Genomic DNA, 14,622 nt, shown 5'->3' with positions numbered 1-14,622 from the left:
TTAATTTATATGAGTTCTTTGTAAATTAATCCTTTTTTAACATGTTACAAATATTTTTCCTTATGTGTTCATTAACTTTGTTTACAGTTATAATTTTAGTTTTAGCCATACAGATGTTTTTCCACATCGATGTGAAACACAATTTTAATATAAAGGACATCTCTGTGCGTCCTGCACACTATTTCTTGACTTTGTTCTGTTTCATTGATCTATTTCTTTTCATGTTCCAATCTGTTTAGTTATGGAAACTACACGATGTCTTAAGAGCTAATAGGGCTAGCCCCATTCACTCTTCCGTTTTAGAATTTTCTTCAACATCTTTGTGTGTTTATTTTTCCAAATGATCTTTAGTATAACTTTGTCCAGGTGCAAAAATTATCCTTTTGGTGTTTTGTGACTGTATTTAACCTATAGAGTAATTTAGAAAGGAAATGACAATATTGTCTCCCTTGTATACAAGTGGATAGTGTGCATAATAATGTATAATATGCATAGTGTGCATAATAATTTTTAAAAATCTTTTTATACACTCCTCAGTGTAGTTTTAAAGTTTTAGGAATAGAGATTCTGTAAAATTCCTGTAAGTTAAGACTTTTAATCTTATTATTGTTCTTGTAAAAGATAATTTCTTCCACTGCAGTTTGTATCGTTGTTGCTTAAATATTGGAAAGCTAACGTTATTTTTAATATTACCTCTGTAACCCATGGACATGAATTTTCTTATTATTTCTAATAGTTTCAGTTACCCTTAAATACACACACATTCCCTGACGTGGAAATTGTCAGTAGAGATATGGACATATGTACGACATTTTTTTTTAAACTATTTTTTATTATAAATTTATTTATTTATTTATTTTTGGCTGCGTTGGGTCTTCACTGCTGCGCATGGACTTCCTCTAGTTGCAGCGAGCGGGGGCTACTCTTTGTTGCGGTGGGCAGGCTTCTCATTGTTGTGGCTTCTCTTGTTGAAGAGCATGGGCTCTAGGCACCCGGTCTTCAGTAGTTGTGGCGCGCAGGCTTCAGTAGTTGTAGCTCGTGGATTCTAGAGCGCAAGCTCAGTAGTTGTGGTGCACGGGCTTAGTTGCTCTGCGGTGTGTGGGATCTTCCCAGACCAGGGCTCGAACCCATATGCCCTGAATTGGCAGGTGGATTCTTAACCACTGCACCACCAGGGAAGCCCCATGTATGACATTTTGAATCTCCACAAAATTCAACGCTAAAAGGGTAAGGTATCCTGTAAAACTTTATTTCCACCTTAAGCAGAATGGACAGACCAGATACGTATATTTTATTTAGGTAATGACTATATTGGATAAAAGAGAAAAAGAATTGTGCCTATTTACAGCATCGTTATTGTGGTTGAACTCTGTCTGAAAGGCCTGGGATTTATAACTATGATTGAAACACTGCAATTCTGTGAACAGTTTGAGGAAAAGGTAATAGGTTAACCAATTCTTCAGACTTTCTGACATATTATTTCAAGATTTAAGTCTGACAACATAACTTAATTTGTCCATTAGCCTTACTCTAGGTTTTTAATTGAAAAAAAATTCTTTGCTTTTATCATGGGAAAAGGGGAAAAAATGAGCAGACGATGCAAACACCCAGGTCATAACTGAAAAGAGGGCAGAAAAAGCTCCTTCCATCTCCACCAAATAGATCTATAATGGGGAGCAGCAATTTTCAGGCCAGAAGTGACTGAGACCGAGGTAGAGGCTTTTGCGTTAGGAGTGCCACCCAGGTAGCCTGGGGTATCCTGGGGTAGAAGTGGGAACCATGAAGTAAGCCCCAGTCCCTGAGAGTCAGGCAGTAGACCTTTGTACGGACCACTCCTCACCAGAATATAGGAACATAGGATTTTTTTCTAATTTTAATTTTTATACAATATTTTTAAAATAAATTTATTTATTTATTTTTGGCTGCATCGGGTCTTTGTTGCTGCATGCGGGCTTTCTCTAGTTGCAGCGAGTGGGGGCTTCTCATTGTGGTGGCTTCTCTTGTTGCAGAGCACAGGCTCTAGGCACGCAGGCTTCAGCAGTTGTGGTGTGCAGGCTCAGTTGTGGCGCACGGGCTTAGTTGCTCTGCGGCATGTGGGATCTTCCCAGACCAGGGATTGAACCTGTGTCCCCTGCATTGGCAGGCAGATTCCCAACCACTACGCCACCAGGAAAGTCCTTATACAATTTTTAAACAATTTTTAAAGGTTACACTCCATTTACAGTTATTACAGATTACTGGCTATATTCCCCATGTTGTACAATACATCCTTGTAGCCTATCTTACACCCAGTGGTTTGTACCTCCCACTCCCCTACCCTTATATTGCCCCTCCCCCTCCTCCCCACTATAATCACTAGTTTGTTCTCTATATCTGTGAGTCCGCTTCTTTTTTGTTATATTCACTAGTTTGTTGTACTTCTTAGATTCCACATATAAGCAATGCCATACAGTGTTCGTCTTTCTCTGACTTATTTCACTTAGCACAATGCCCTCCAAGTCCATCCACGTTGTTGCAAGTGACAAAATTTCATTCTTTTTTTATGACTGAATAGTATTCCATTATATATATATATATATATATATACCACATCTTCTTAATCTATTCATCTGTTGATGGACATTTAGGTTGCTTCCATGCCTTGTAAATAAGTTGCTATAAATGTTGGGGTGCATGTAGTATCTTTTTGAATTAAAGTTTTCACCAGATATATGCCCAGGAGTGGGATTGCTGGGTTATATGGTAGTTCTATTTTTAGTTTTCTGAAGAACTTCCATACTGTTCTCCATAGTGGCTGCACCAACTTACATTTCCACCAACAGTGTAGGAGAGTTCCCTTTTCTCCACACCCTCTCCAGCATTTGTTATTTGTCAACATTTTAATGATGGCCATTCTGACTGGTGTGAGGTGATACCTCATTGTAGTTTTGATTTGCATTTTTCTAGTAATTAGCGATGTTGAGCATCTTTTCATGAAGGCACATAGATCTTGATGTGTATGTATGTCTTCTTTGCATCTTTTCCCAAATTGTATATTCTTTTCTTAGTGAAAATTTCTAAAATAGGTCTTAAAATCAGCCTTTGTTGCCAGAATGCTTGGCAATGCTTGGTCTTTTATTCTTCCACATTCTTGGTAGAAATAGGAGTTCTCTCTTCCCTAAATGAAGGAGAACCCCTCTAAGGTTTTGAGCAGAGGAGAGCAGATTAATGTTTTAATGTCTTTGTTGAAGGCAGACTATAGGAGAGAAAGTATAGAAATAGAGCAGTTGTGAGGCCATTATAGTCCAGTCGTCCCTCAGTAACTGTGGGGAACTGGTCCTAGGGCCCCAGCAGGTACCAAAATCTGAGGGAGCTCAAGTACCTTATATAAAATGTTGTAGTATTTGCATATAATATACATACATCCTTACATACTTTAAATCATCTCTAGGTTACTTATAATACCTAATGCAATGTAAATGCTATGTAAGTAGCTGCTGGCCCACAGCAAATTCGTTTTGCTTTTTGGAACTTTCTGGAATTAAAAAAAATATTTTCAATCTGCAGTTGGTTGAATCTGTGGATGCAAAACTGGTGCACATGGAGGGCAGATTGTAATTCAAGGTGTAGTAACTCGTAGTGGTCTAGAGAGGTGCTGGCACTGCCATGGGAGGGGGAGAGGAGTGAGAGATGGTCAGATTCTGATATATTTTGAAAGAAGAGCCATCAAAATTTCTTGAAGATTGAATGTGAACTGAGGATCAAGGTTGACTCCAAAGGAAATGATGTAGATGTTTTCAAAAGAACTTGTCTTCTGTAGCTCTTATGGCTAATATATTATAAAAACCTTTTTACCTTATCTGGAGGCCCATAAAACAGTGTCTCCATGATACATCTAATTCCAAGGGTTAGAAAGTCTAAGCTGAACAAATAAATCTTGGAAGATTCCTCAATTAATGATGATTAGATGTCTACACTTCAGGGTTGCTGAACAAGCTGCCTAACTTGGGCAATGTCAAGTTTTGCAAAAATCTCCCCCTTCAGTAAGAATGGAGTTGATTGACTGTAGGAAATGGTGATGAGAGTTGCCTAAGGACATTATTTTTGTCCAACTGTAGTCTTCATAAAGGCTTAAAACATTAGGTTTGTACAGATATAATTTATGTAATCCACTGAGAATTAGAGACAGTGTATTAAAGGCTAGAGTGAGATGATCTTACAACTAGAAAAATTAAAGTGAAATTCTAAGAGCTAAATTACTAACACCTTCATATAATTGACTAAATTAGCAAATCTCTGGGTCAAGTTAGGAGAATTACACCTAGAAATATATTTAAAATAAGAGTAAATATGAAAGAAGCTAGAGCCTAATGATATTAACACATATCTGAAGATAGATTGGTTTACAGAAGAGGGAAAATTTGAAGGGGTCTGGAGAACAGGACCAAGAGTCTGTGTGTTCACTTGCACACTCTGCTCACTCTGATCAAAGCATAGGCACAGTTTTACAATTGCTTGTGTGGGAGAATGGCTACTGACTAGCTTGAAGAATAAGAACTAGTTTATCTAAAATCTTCTCTTTTGAGGTTCTTAGACCTAATTCCAATTTGTGTATGTGTGTTGGAGAGGGGTGTTCCCCACACCAACAAGCAATGCTCAGGTTACCAGGTGGGTGTTCTTTAATTCTGACTCTGTCTACTGGGAGGTAGCATCAGATTCCACAGGTTAAGGGCTCAGTCTTACAAGATCACTCCTCCTCTCATCTGAGATGCCAGTCAGTCACAAGTCCAAGTTTTTACCTGTGCTTTTGACAAACTGGCTACAAATTGGAGGTTCCAACAACCTCCTCCAACTCAGGATGCCAATCATAAGCTCTGGTTATCACCTGTATGTCTGACCAACTGGCTTTAGATCAGAGGTTCCCACGACTCTCTCCTTGGGTTTGATTAATTTGCTAGAGCGACTCACAGTACTTAGGAAACCTGTTTACTCACTAGATAACTGATTTATTATAAAAGGATATAATTCAGGAACAACCAGATGGAAGTGATGAACAGGGTAAGGTACGGGAAAAGGGCTCAGAACTTCCATGCTCTCTGGGAGTTCCACTTTCCCTGAATCTCCACATGTTCACCAACCCAGAAGCTCTCCAAACCCCATCCTTTTGAGTTTTTTGAAGGCTTCATTACATAGGCATGATTGATTATATCACTGTCCATTGGACATTGAACTCCAGATCCTCTCCCCTCCCAGGAAGGTCAGGACGTATAACTGAAAGGTCCATCCCTTTAATCACCTGGTTGATTCCCTTGGCAATCAGCCCCCACCTTAAGTTACTCAACGGCTTTCCAAAAGTCACATCAAGAACATAACAAAAGACACCTTTATTGCTTTTGTCACTTAGGAATTTCCAAGGGTTTTAGGAGCTCTATGACTTTAATGGGGATAAAGACCAGATATATATTTCTTATTATAAATCACAATATCACACGGCCCACTCAAAAGTTTCAGCCAAAATAAATACTCAGTGCCTTTGAAGAGGAAAAGGATACCTGCACACTTAGATATTGCAGGCATTCAAGATTTCATAGACTCTTGTTTCCTAGCCCTGGTCCTAAAATAGGTTTCAGCTGAGTGTGTTCTTCCTCAAGACAGCCTGGTCTGATAAAGGATGGGATGTTAATCACCCCATTGAACTATTCTCTCATTTTCTGGACCACATTCTTTGTTTATTCCTGCTTCCTTGGAGAATATCTTGTAAAATTTATTTACAACTATTTGTAGTTTGGCCAAACTAAAAGTATGAATATCTAGGACACAAATTCATAATTAGCTGAACCAGTGTTTCCCCCAAGATTTTTAACCTTAACTTTGAAATGGTGAAAACACCTTCACGAAGGAGCAATGCTATATATGGACAACTTTCTTTCCTCTTGTTTCAGAGAAAGAAGTACTTTGCTTCCCTTATAGGTTTTACCATTCTGCCTGTTTATAATCTCAATAATGATTTTTTTTTCATTAAATGTTTATGTGGCAGTATTTTATTGATATAGCGGCTATTTTGCAAGATCCTGAAAATATAAACAGGGTATGTCGCTTACTCTTAAGGATCTTACAGTCTAGAAGGAGATATAGACATATGTGAAATGACACATATGTCTATAATATAATAAAAGAACACAAGTGTTTAGAAAAGAAGTGTGGACAAAGACCTAGGAGATCACAGATAGTGCTATAAGAAATTAATACAAGGAAACCTCAGTTAAATAGAGTCACGGAATTCCCTGGCAGGCCAGTGGTTAGGATTCCGCGCTTCCACTGCAGGGGTCCCGGGTTCAATACCCGGTTGGGGAACTAAGATCCTGCAAGCTGCTGGGTGTGGCCAAAAAAAACAAAAACCAAAACAAACAAACAAAAAAATAGAGTCAGGCGACCAGAAGGGGGAGCTCTCATGCCCTATGACCAACAATAGTGGGAGCCCAACAGGAAGAAGACTTCTTCCTCCTTCTTGGCAAGAGCTCAGCCAATGAGAGACAGTCACAATTCAGCCAATGAAAAGACATGGAGTCTTTGTTTACTATAGGCCTCCCAAGTTCCTTTTCCCCTCTATGAAAGAATTCTCCTCCCCATTTTTTTCTGGGGACTTGCACATGGCTTGCCATGGTTGCAGATCCTAAATTACAATTCTTTTTTATTTAATAAATAGGTTTTTTCTATTTTTTTTTATATACAGCAGGTTCTTATTAGCCATCAATTTTATACACATCAGTGTATACATGTCAATCCCAATCGCCCAATGCATCACACCATCACCCCCACCACCCTGCGGCTTTCCCCCTTTGGTGACCATACGTTTGTTCTCTACATCTGTGTCTTAATTTCTGCCCTGCAAACTGGTTCACCTGTACCATTTTTCTAGGTTCCACAAATATGTGTTAATATACAATATTTGTTTTTCTCTTTCTGACTTACTTCACCCTGTATGACAGTCTCTAGATCCATCCAAGTCTCAACAAATGACCCAATTTCATTCCTTTTTATGGCTGAGTAATATTCCATTGTATATATGTACCACAACTTCTTTATCCATTCGTCTGTCTGTCGATGGGCATTTAGGTTGCTTCCATGACCTGGTTGTTGTAAATAGTGCTGCAATGAACACTGGGGTGCATGTGTCTTTTTGAAATATGGTTTTCTCTGGGTATATGCCCAGTAGTGGGAGTGCTGGATCCTATGGTAATTATATTTTTAGTTTTTTAAGGAACTTCCATACTGTTCTCCATAGTGGCTGTATCAATTTACATTCCCACCAACAGTGCAAGAGGGTTCTCTTTTCTTCACTCCCTCTCCAGCATTTGTTGTTTGTAGATTTTCTGATGAAGCCCATTCTAACTGGTGTGAGGTGATACCTCGTTGTAGTTTTGACTTGCATTTCTCTAATAATTAGTGATGTTAAGCAGATTTCATGTGCTTCTTGGCCATCTGTATGTCTTCTTTGGAGAAATGTCTATTTGGGTCTTCTGCCCATTTTTGGATTGGGTTGTTTGTTCTTTTAATATTGAGCTGCATGAGCTGTTTATATATTTTGGAGATTAATCCTTTGTCCGTTGATATGTTTGCAAATATTTTCTCCCGTTCTGAGGTTGTCTTTTCGTCTTGTTTATGGTCTCCTTTGCTGTGCAAAAGCTTTTAAGTTTCATTAGATCCCATTTGTTTATTTTTGTTTTTATTTCCCTTACTCTAGGAGGTGGATCAAAAAAGATCTTGCTGTGATTTATATCAAAGAGTGTTCTTCCTATGTTTTCCTCTAAGTGTTTTATAGTGTCCGGTCTTACATTTAGGTCTCTAATCCATTTCGAGTTTATTTTTGTGTATTGTGTTAGGGAGTGTTCTAATTTCATTCTTTTACATGTAGCTGTCCAGTTTTCCCAACACCACTTATTGAAAAGGCTGTTTTTTCTCCATTGTATATTCTTGCCTCCTTTGTCATAGATTACTTGACCATAGGTGCGTGGGTTTACCTCTGGGCTTTCTATCTTGTTCCATTGATCTATGTTTCTGTTTTTGTGCCAGTACCATATTGTCTTCATTACCGTAGCTTTGTAGTATAGTCTGAAGTCAGGGAGTCTGATTCCTCCAGCTCCGTTTTTTCCCTTCAAGAGTACTTTGGCTGTTCGGGGTCTTTGTGTCTCCATACAAATTTTAAGATTTTTTGTTCTAGTTCAGTAAAAAATGTCATTGGTAATTTGATAGGGATTGCATTGAACCTGTAGATTGCTTTGGGTAGTATAGTCATTTTCACAATATTAATTCTTCCAATCCAAGAACATGGTATATCTCTCCATCTGTTGGTATCATCTTTGATTTCTTTCATCAGTGTCTTATAGTTTTCTGCATACAGGTCTTTTGTCTCCCTAGGTAGGTTTATTCCTAGGTATTTTATTCTTTTTGTTGCAATGGTAAATGGGAGTGTTTCCTTAATTTCTCTTTCAGATGTTTCATCATTAGTGTATAGGAATGCAAGAGATTTCTGTGCATTAATTTTGTATCCTGCAACTTTACCAAATTCATTGATTAGCTCTAGTAGTTTTCTGCTGGCATCTTTAGGATTCTCTATGTATAGTACCACGTCATCTACAAACAGTGACAGCTTTACTTCTTCTTTTCCGATTTGTATTCCTTTTATGTCTTTTTCTTCTCTGATTGCCGAGGCTAGGACTTCAAAAACTATGTTGAATAATAGCGGTGAGAGTGGACATCCTTGTCTTGTTCCTGATCTTAGAGGAAATGCTTTCAGTTTTTCACCATTGAGAATGATGTTTGCTGTGGGTTTGTCGTATATGCCTTTATTATGTTGAGGTAGGTTCTGTCTATGCCTACTTTCTGAAGAGTTTTTATCATAAATGGGTGTTGAATTTTGTCAAAAGCTTTTCCTGCATCTATTGAGATGATCATATGGTTTTTATTCTTAAGTTTGTTAATATGGCGTATCACGTTGATTGATTTGCGTATATTAAAGAATGCTTGCATCACTGGGATATATCCCACTTGATAATGGTGTATGATCCTTTTAATGTGTTGTTGGATTCTGTTTGCTAGTATTTTGTTGAGGATTTTTGCATCTCTATTCATCAGTGATACTGGTCTGTAATTTTCTTTCTTTGTAGTATCTTTGTCTGGTTTTAGTACCAGGGTGATGGTGGCCTCAAAGAAAGAGTTTGGGAGTGTTCCTTCCTCTGCAATATTTTGGAAGAGTTTGAGAAGGATGGGTGTTAGCTCTTCTCTAAATGTTTGATAGAATTCACCTGTGAAGCCATCTTGTCCTGGACTTTTGTTTGTTGGAAGATTTTTAATCACAGTTTCAATTTCATTACTTGTGATTGGTCTGTTCATATTATCTATTTCTTCCTGGTTCAGTCTTGGGAGGTTATGCCTTTCTAAGAATTTGTCCATTTCTTCCAGGTTGTCCATTTTATTGGCATACAGTTGCTTGTAGTAGTCTCTTAGGATGCTTTGTATTTCTGCGGTGTCTATTGTCACTTCTGCTTTTTCATTTCTAATTTTATTGATTTGAGTCCTCTCCCTCTTTTTCTTGATGAGTCTGGCTAATGGTTTATCAATTTTGTTTACCTTCTCAAAGAACCAGCTTCTAGTTTTATTGATCTTTGCTACTGTTTTCTTTGTTTCTATTTCATTTATTTCTGCTCTGATCTTTATGATTTCTTTCCTTCTGCTAACTTTGGGTTTTGTTTGTTCTTCTTTCTCTAGTTCATTTAGGTGTAAGGTTTGATTGTTTATTTGAGATTTTTCTTGTTTCTTGAGGTAGGCTTGTATAGTTATAAACCTCCCTCTTAGGACTGCTTTTGCTGCATCCCATAGGTTTTGGATCGTCGTGTTATCATTGTCATTTGTCTCTAGGTATTTTTTGTTTTCTGCTTTGATTTCTTCAGTGATCTCTTGGTTATTTAGTAACGTATTGCTTAGCCTCCATGTGTTTGTGTTTTTTACGTTTTTTTCCCTGTAATTCACTTCTAATCTCATAGCGTTGTGGTTAGAAAAGATGCTTGATATTATTTCAATATTCTTAAATTTACTGAGGCTTGATTTGTGACCCAAGATGTGATCTATCCTGGAGAATGTTCCATGCACACTTGAGAAGAAAGTGTAATCTGCTGTTTTTGGATGGAATGTCCTATAAATATCAATTAAATCTATCTGGTCTATTGTGTCAATTAAAGCTTCTGTTTCCTTATTCATTTTCATTTTGGATGATCTGTCCATTGATGTAAGTGAGGTGTTAATGTCCCCCACTATTATTGTCTTACTGTTGATTTCCTCTTTTATAGTTGTTAGCAGTTGCCTTATGTATTGAGGTGCTCCTATGTTGGGTGCATATATATTTATAATTGTTATATCTTCTTCTTGGATTGATCCCCTGATCATTATGTAGTGTCCTTCCTTGTCTCTTGTAACATTCTTTATTTTAAAGTCTATTTTATCTGATATGAGTATTGCTACTCCAGATTTCTTTTGATTTCCATTTGCATGGAATATCTTTTTCCATCCCCTCACTTTCAGTCTGAATGTGTCTTTAGGTCTGAAGTGGGTCTCTTGTAGACAGCATATAGATGGGTCTTGTTTTTGTATCCATTCAGCAAGCCTGTGTCTTTTGGTTGGAGCATTTAATCCATTCATGTTTAGGGTAATTATCGATATGTGTGTTCCTATGACCATTTTCTTAATTGTTTTGGGTATGTTTTTGTAGGTCCTTTTCTTCTCTTGTGTTTCCCACTTAGAGAAGTTCCTTTAGCATTTGTTGTAGAGCTTTGTTTGGTGGTGCTGAATTCTCTTAGCTTTTGCTTGTCTGTAAAGCTGTTGATTTCTCCATCGAATCTGAATGAGATCCTTGCTGGGTAGAGTAATCTTGGTTGTAGGTTCTTCCCTTTCATCACTTTAAGTATATCATGCCACTCCCTTCTGGCTTGTAGAGTTTCTGCTGAGAAATCAGCTGTTAACCTTATGGGAGTTCCCTTGTATGTTATTTGTCGTTTTTCCCTTGCTGCTTTCAATAGTTTTTCTTTGTCTTTAATTTTTGCCACTTTGATCACTATGTGTCTCGGCGTGTTTCTCCTTGGGTTTATCCTGTATGGGACTCTCTGCGCTTCCTCAATTTGGGTGGCTATTTCCTTTCCCATGCTAGGGAAGTTTTCGACTATAATCTCTTCAAATATTTTCTCTGGTCCTTTCTCTCTCTCTTCTCCTTCTGGGACTCCTATAATGTGAATGTTGTTGCATTTAATATTGTCTTAGAGGTCTCTTAGACTGTCTTCATTTCTTTTCATTCTTTTTCCTTTATTCTGTTCCACAGCACTGAATTCCACCATTCTGTCTTCCAGGTCATTTATCCGTTCTTCTGCCTCAGTTATTCTGCTATTGATTCCTTCTAGTGTAGTTTTCATTTCAGTTATTGTATTGTTCATCTCTGTTTGTTTGTTCTTTAATTCTTCTAGGTCTCTGTTAAACATTTCTTGCATCTTCTTGATCTTTGCCTTCATTCTTTTTCCGAGGTCCTGGATCATCTTCACTATCATTATTCTGAATTCTTTTTCTGGAAGGTTGCCCATGTCTGCTTCATTTAGTTGTTTTTCAGGGGTTTTATCTTGTTCCTTCATCTGGTACATAGCCCTCTGCCTTTTCATCTTGTCTATCTTTCTGTGAATGTGGTTTTTGTTCCACGGGCTGCAGGATTGTAGTTCTTCTTGCTTCTGCTGTCTGCCCTCTGGTGGATGAGGCTATCTAAGAGGCTTGTGCAAGTTTCCTGATAGGAGGGACAGGTGATGGGTAGAGCTGACTGTTGCTCTGGTGGGCAAAGCTCAGTAAAACTTTAATCCGCTTGACTGCTGATGGGTGGGGCTGGGTTCCCTCCCTGTTGGTTGTTTGGCCTGAGGCAACCCAACCCTGGAGCCTACCTGGGGTCTTTGGTGGGGCTAATGGCAGACTCTGGGAGGGCTCACGGCAAGAAGTAATTCCCAGAACTTCTGCTGCCAGTGTTCTTGTCCCCATGGTGAGCCACAGCCACCCCCACCTCTGCAGGAGACCCTCCAACACTAGCAGGTAGGTGTGGTTCAGTCTCCCCTGGGGTCACTGCTCCTTCCCCTGGGTCCCGATGTGCATACTACTTTGTGTGTGCCCTCCAAGAGTGGAGTCTCTGTTTCCCCCAGTCCTGTCCAAGTCCTGCAATCAAATCCCACTACCCTTCAAGGTCTGATTCTCTAGGAATTCTTCCTCTCGTTGCCGGACCCCCAGGTTGGGAAGCCTGACGTGGGGCTCAGAACCTTCACTCCAATGGGTGGACTTCTGTGGTGTAAGTGTTCTCCAGTCTGTGCGTCACCCACCCAGCAGTTATGGGATTTGATTTTGCTGTTATTGTGCCCCTCCTACCATCTCATTGTGGCTTCTCCTTTGTCTTTGGATGTGGGGTCTCTTTTTTGGTGAGTTCCAGTGTCTTCCTGTTGATGATTGTCCAGCAGCTAGTTGTGATTCTGGTTTTCTCACAAGAGAGAGTGAGAGCACGTCCTTCTACTCCGCCATCTTGGTTCCAATCCCCCTGAATTACAATTCTTTGCTGAATTCGAATAAACCCATTTTTGATGGAGAAATAACTGGCAATTTATTTGTTTTAGGTCAGCAGTGGAATGCAATAAGTAATTCAAATCTAGTCGTTAATGATGGCTTCATATAGGACCTTTGAGTTGGCCTTGAAAAATAATACCAAATCTGTCAAATGTGAAGAAAAACCTCAAGGGTATTTCAGGCAGATGGATATAATAGCAGGCAGGAAAGGGTTAGCAAAAAGTAAGGCTGAAAAGGTAATTTTTTTCCCCTATTATGACAAAGTTAGAATTTTTTTCCTGGTGAATAAAGGAAACCATCAAAATTAAAATGTTTTAACTAAAAATGGAGAAGACTATATCAAGTTTACTATTTTTAGAAACTATAATTTTACTATTAGGTGCTATCTAAATAGGAATTTAAAAAATAATTTATCTACTGAAGATACAGAGTTTATTTCCAATGACTGAAAGTGTCTGGTAAGCTAGTGTGGGATCACAGATATTTTATCTGTTTGCAAATATGGAACATTATTTGTTTTATGAAAAGTTTAATATAGTCATATCATTAAGAAATATGATGAAATTTCTGAATTTGTAGTTTGTTTTCAAGGAACACTGAATTAGGAAAATGTTGTAGTAGATTGAATCTGTGCTTTTGAGCAACTGTGAGGACAGTTTATTTAGTTGGTGTAGAGAAAGAAAGAATTTTATATATCTGTTTAAATGTATGTTATAGTCTGTTTTGATATGGAAAGGGCATGCCCTTTTAAATAACAACAAAAACAAGTAGATTTATGAGTGATCTAAAACCTCCTGTACCCATTACCAAGGGACAATGCAATATGAGCCTAAGTATACAGTGCAAAGTTGGAGTTAAACCAGTCCTGGCTTCATAAAGGAAGAAGAATGGGCATGAAAAAGAAATATGTTCAGAAGAGGAAATTTTTCTGCTGATTTGAAAAATGCTGTCACATGGAAGTTATACTGGGAAATATAGGACATATTCAACCTTGGGCTCTTTCTGTCAAATCCTATAAGGCAGGAAAAGTTAGAACTCGGAGGCAAAGGGAGTTAAACCTCTGGGGAATTCACTAGCTAAGTCAAAGGTAAGCTGAGATCATAGATAACTATTAAAATGAGAAAAGGTGCAGTAAAATTTTAACTCCAACAATTGAGGAATTTTGGACTTCCAAAACTTGAGAACAAAAATACTCTGTTTAAATCTGTAGGGAATATAATTGGATTAAGATTCATAATTGTTACAAGTTAATGAAGATGCTCTCAAATTTTGCCCAATTAGGACTTCCCTGGTGGTCCAGTGGATAAAACTTCACGGTGTGGCCAAAAAAAACTTTTTTTTGCCCAAATATTTGTATTTTTTCAAACTTTGATCTAAATTATCTGATCTTTAAAAGCTATCGTTTTCATTTTATCATTTGTTCTAAATTTGTAAGTTCTAAGATGTATCATTATTTATTTTGGGCAATTTAACTATAATATGTTAAAATATTATTTCATTTTGCATATTTAGATTTTAGTGAATTTGAACATTTTTTCTAGTCATCATCTTAGGTGAACTGTTGATTCATTCATGCCCTTTCTCGTCTGTTATTGTGATTTTTGTGTCTTTTCTTACTGATTTGATGAATATATTTGTAGGAATGTTAAAACTTTGCTATATTTACTGCTGAAATATAACATCATAATGTGAGTAAATATTTTATAGAAGTAACATAATTGAGTATAAATAAATGTTTTATTTTTATTATACAGTAATGGAAAGTCAGACTTTTTGGATCTGGAGGCCATAGCCTAACTGTTCCCATTTATTGGCTGGCTAATTACAGGAATTTCAGGTATGTATCTTAGAAATAACCCCTAGAGTTTTTTGTTTTTTTTTTTCAACTGAAGATCTGTAGAGTGGTAACTAAATTTAGAGCATGAAAAGTCAATCAGCTTAAAAAATATTAATGATCTCTGTGCAAAATAACCTAAAATAAGAGCATTAGACTCCCCCAGGAAAATTAAA

Source organism: Balaenoptera musculus, chromosome 9, assembly GCF_009873245.2.
Source record: "Balaenoptera musculus isolate JJ_BM4_2016_0621 chromosome 9, mBalMus1.pri.v3, whole genome shotgun sequence".
In the NCBI taxonomy this organism is placed as follows: domain Eukaryota; kingdom Metazoa; phylum Chordata; class Mammalia; order Artiodactyla; family Balaenopteridae; genus Balaenoptera; species Balaenoptera musculus.
The sequence above is the reverse complement of the archived record's forward strand: the minus strand, read 5'-3'. Positions refer to the sequence as shown.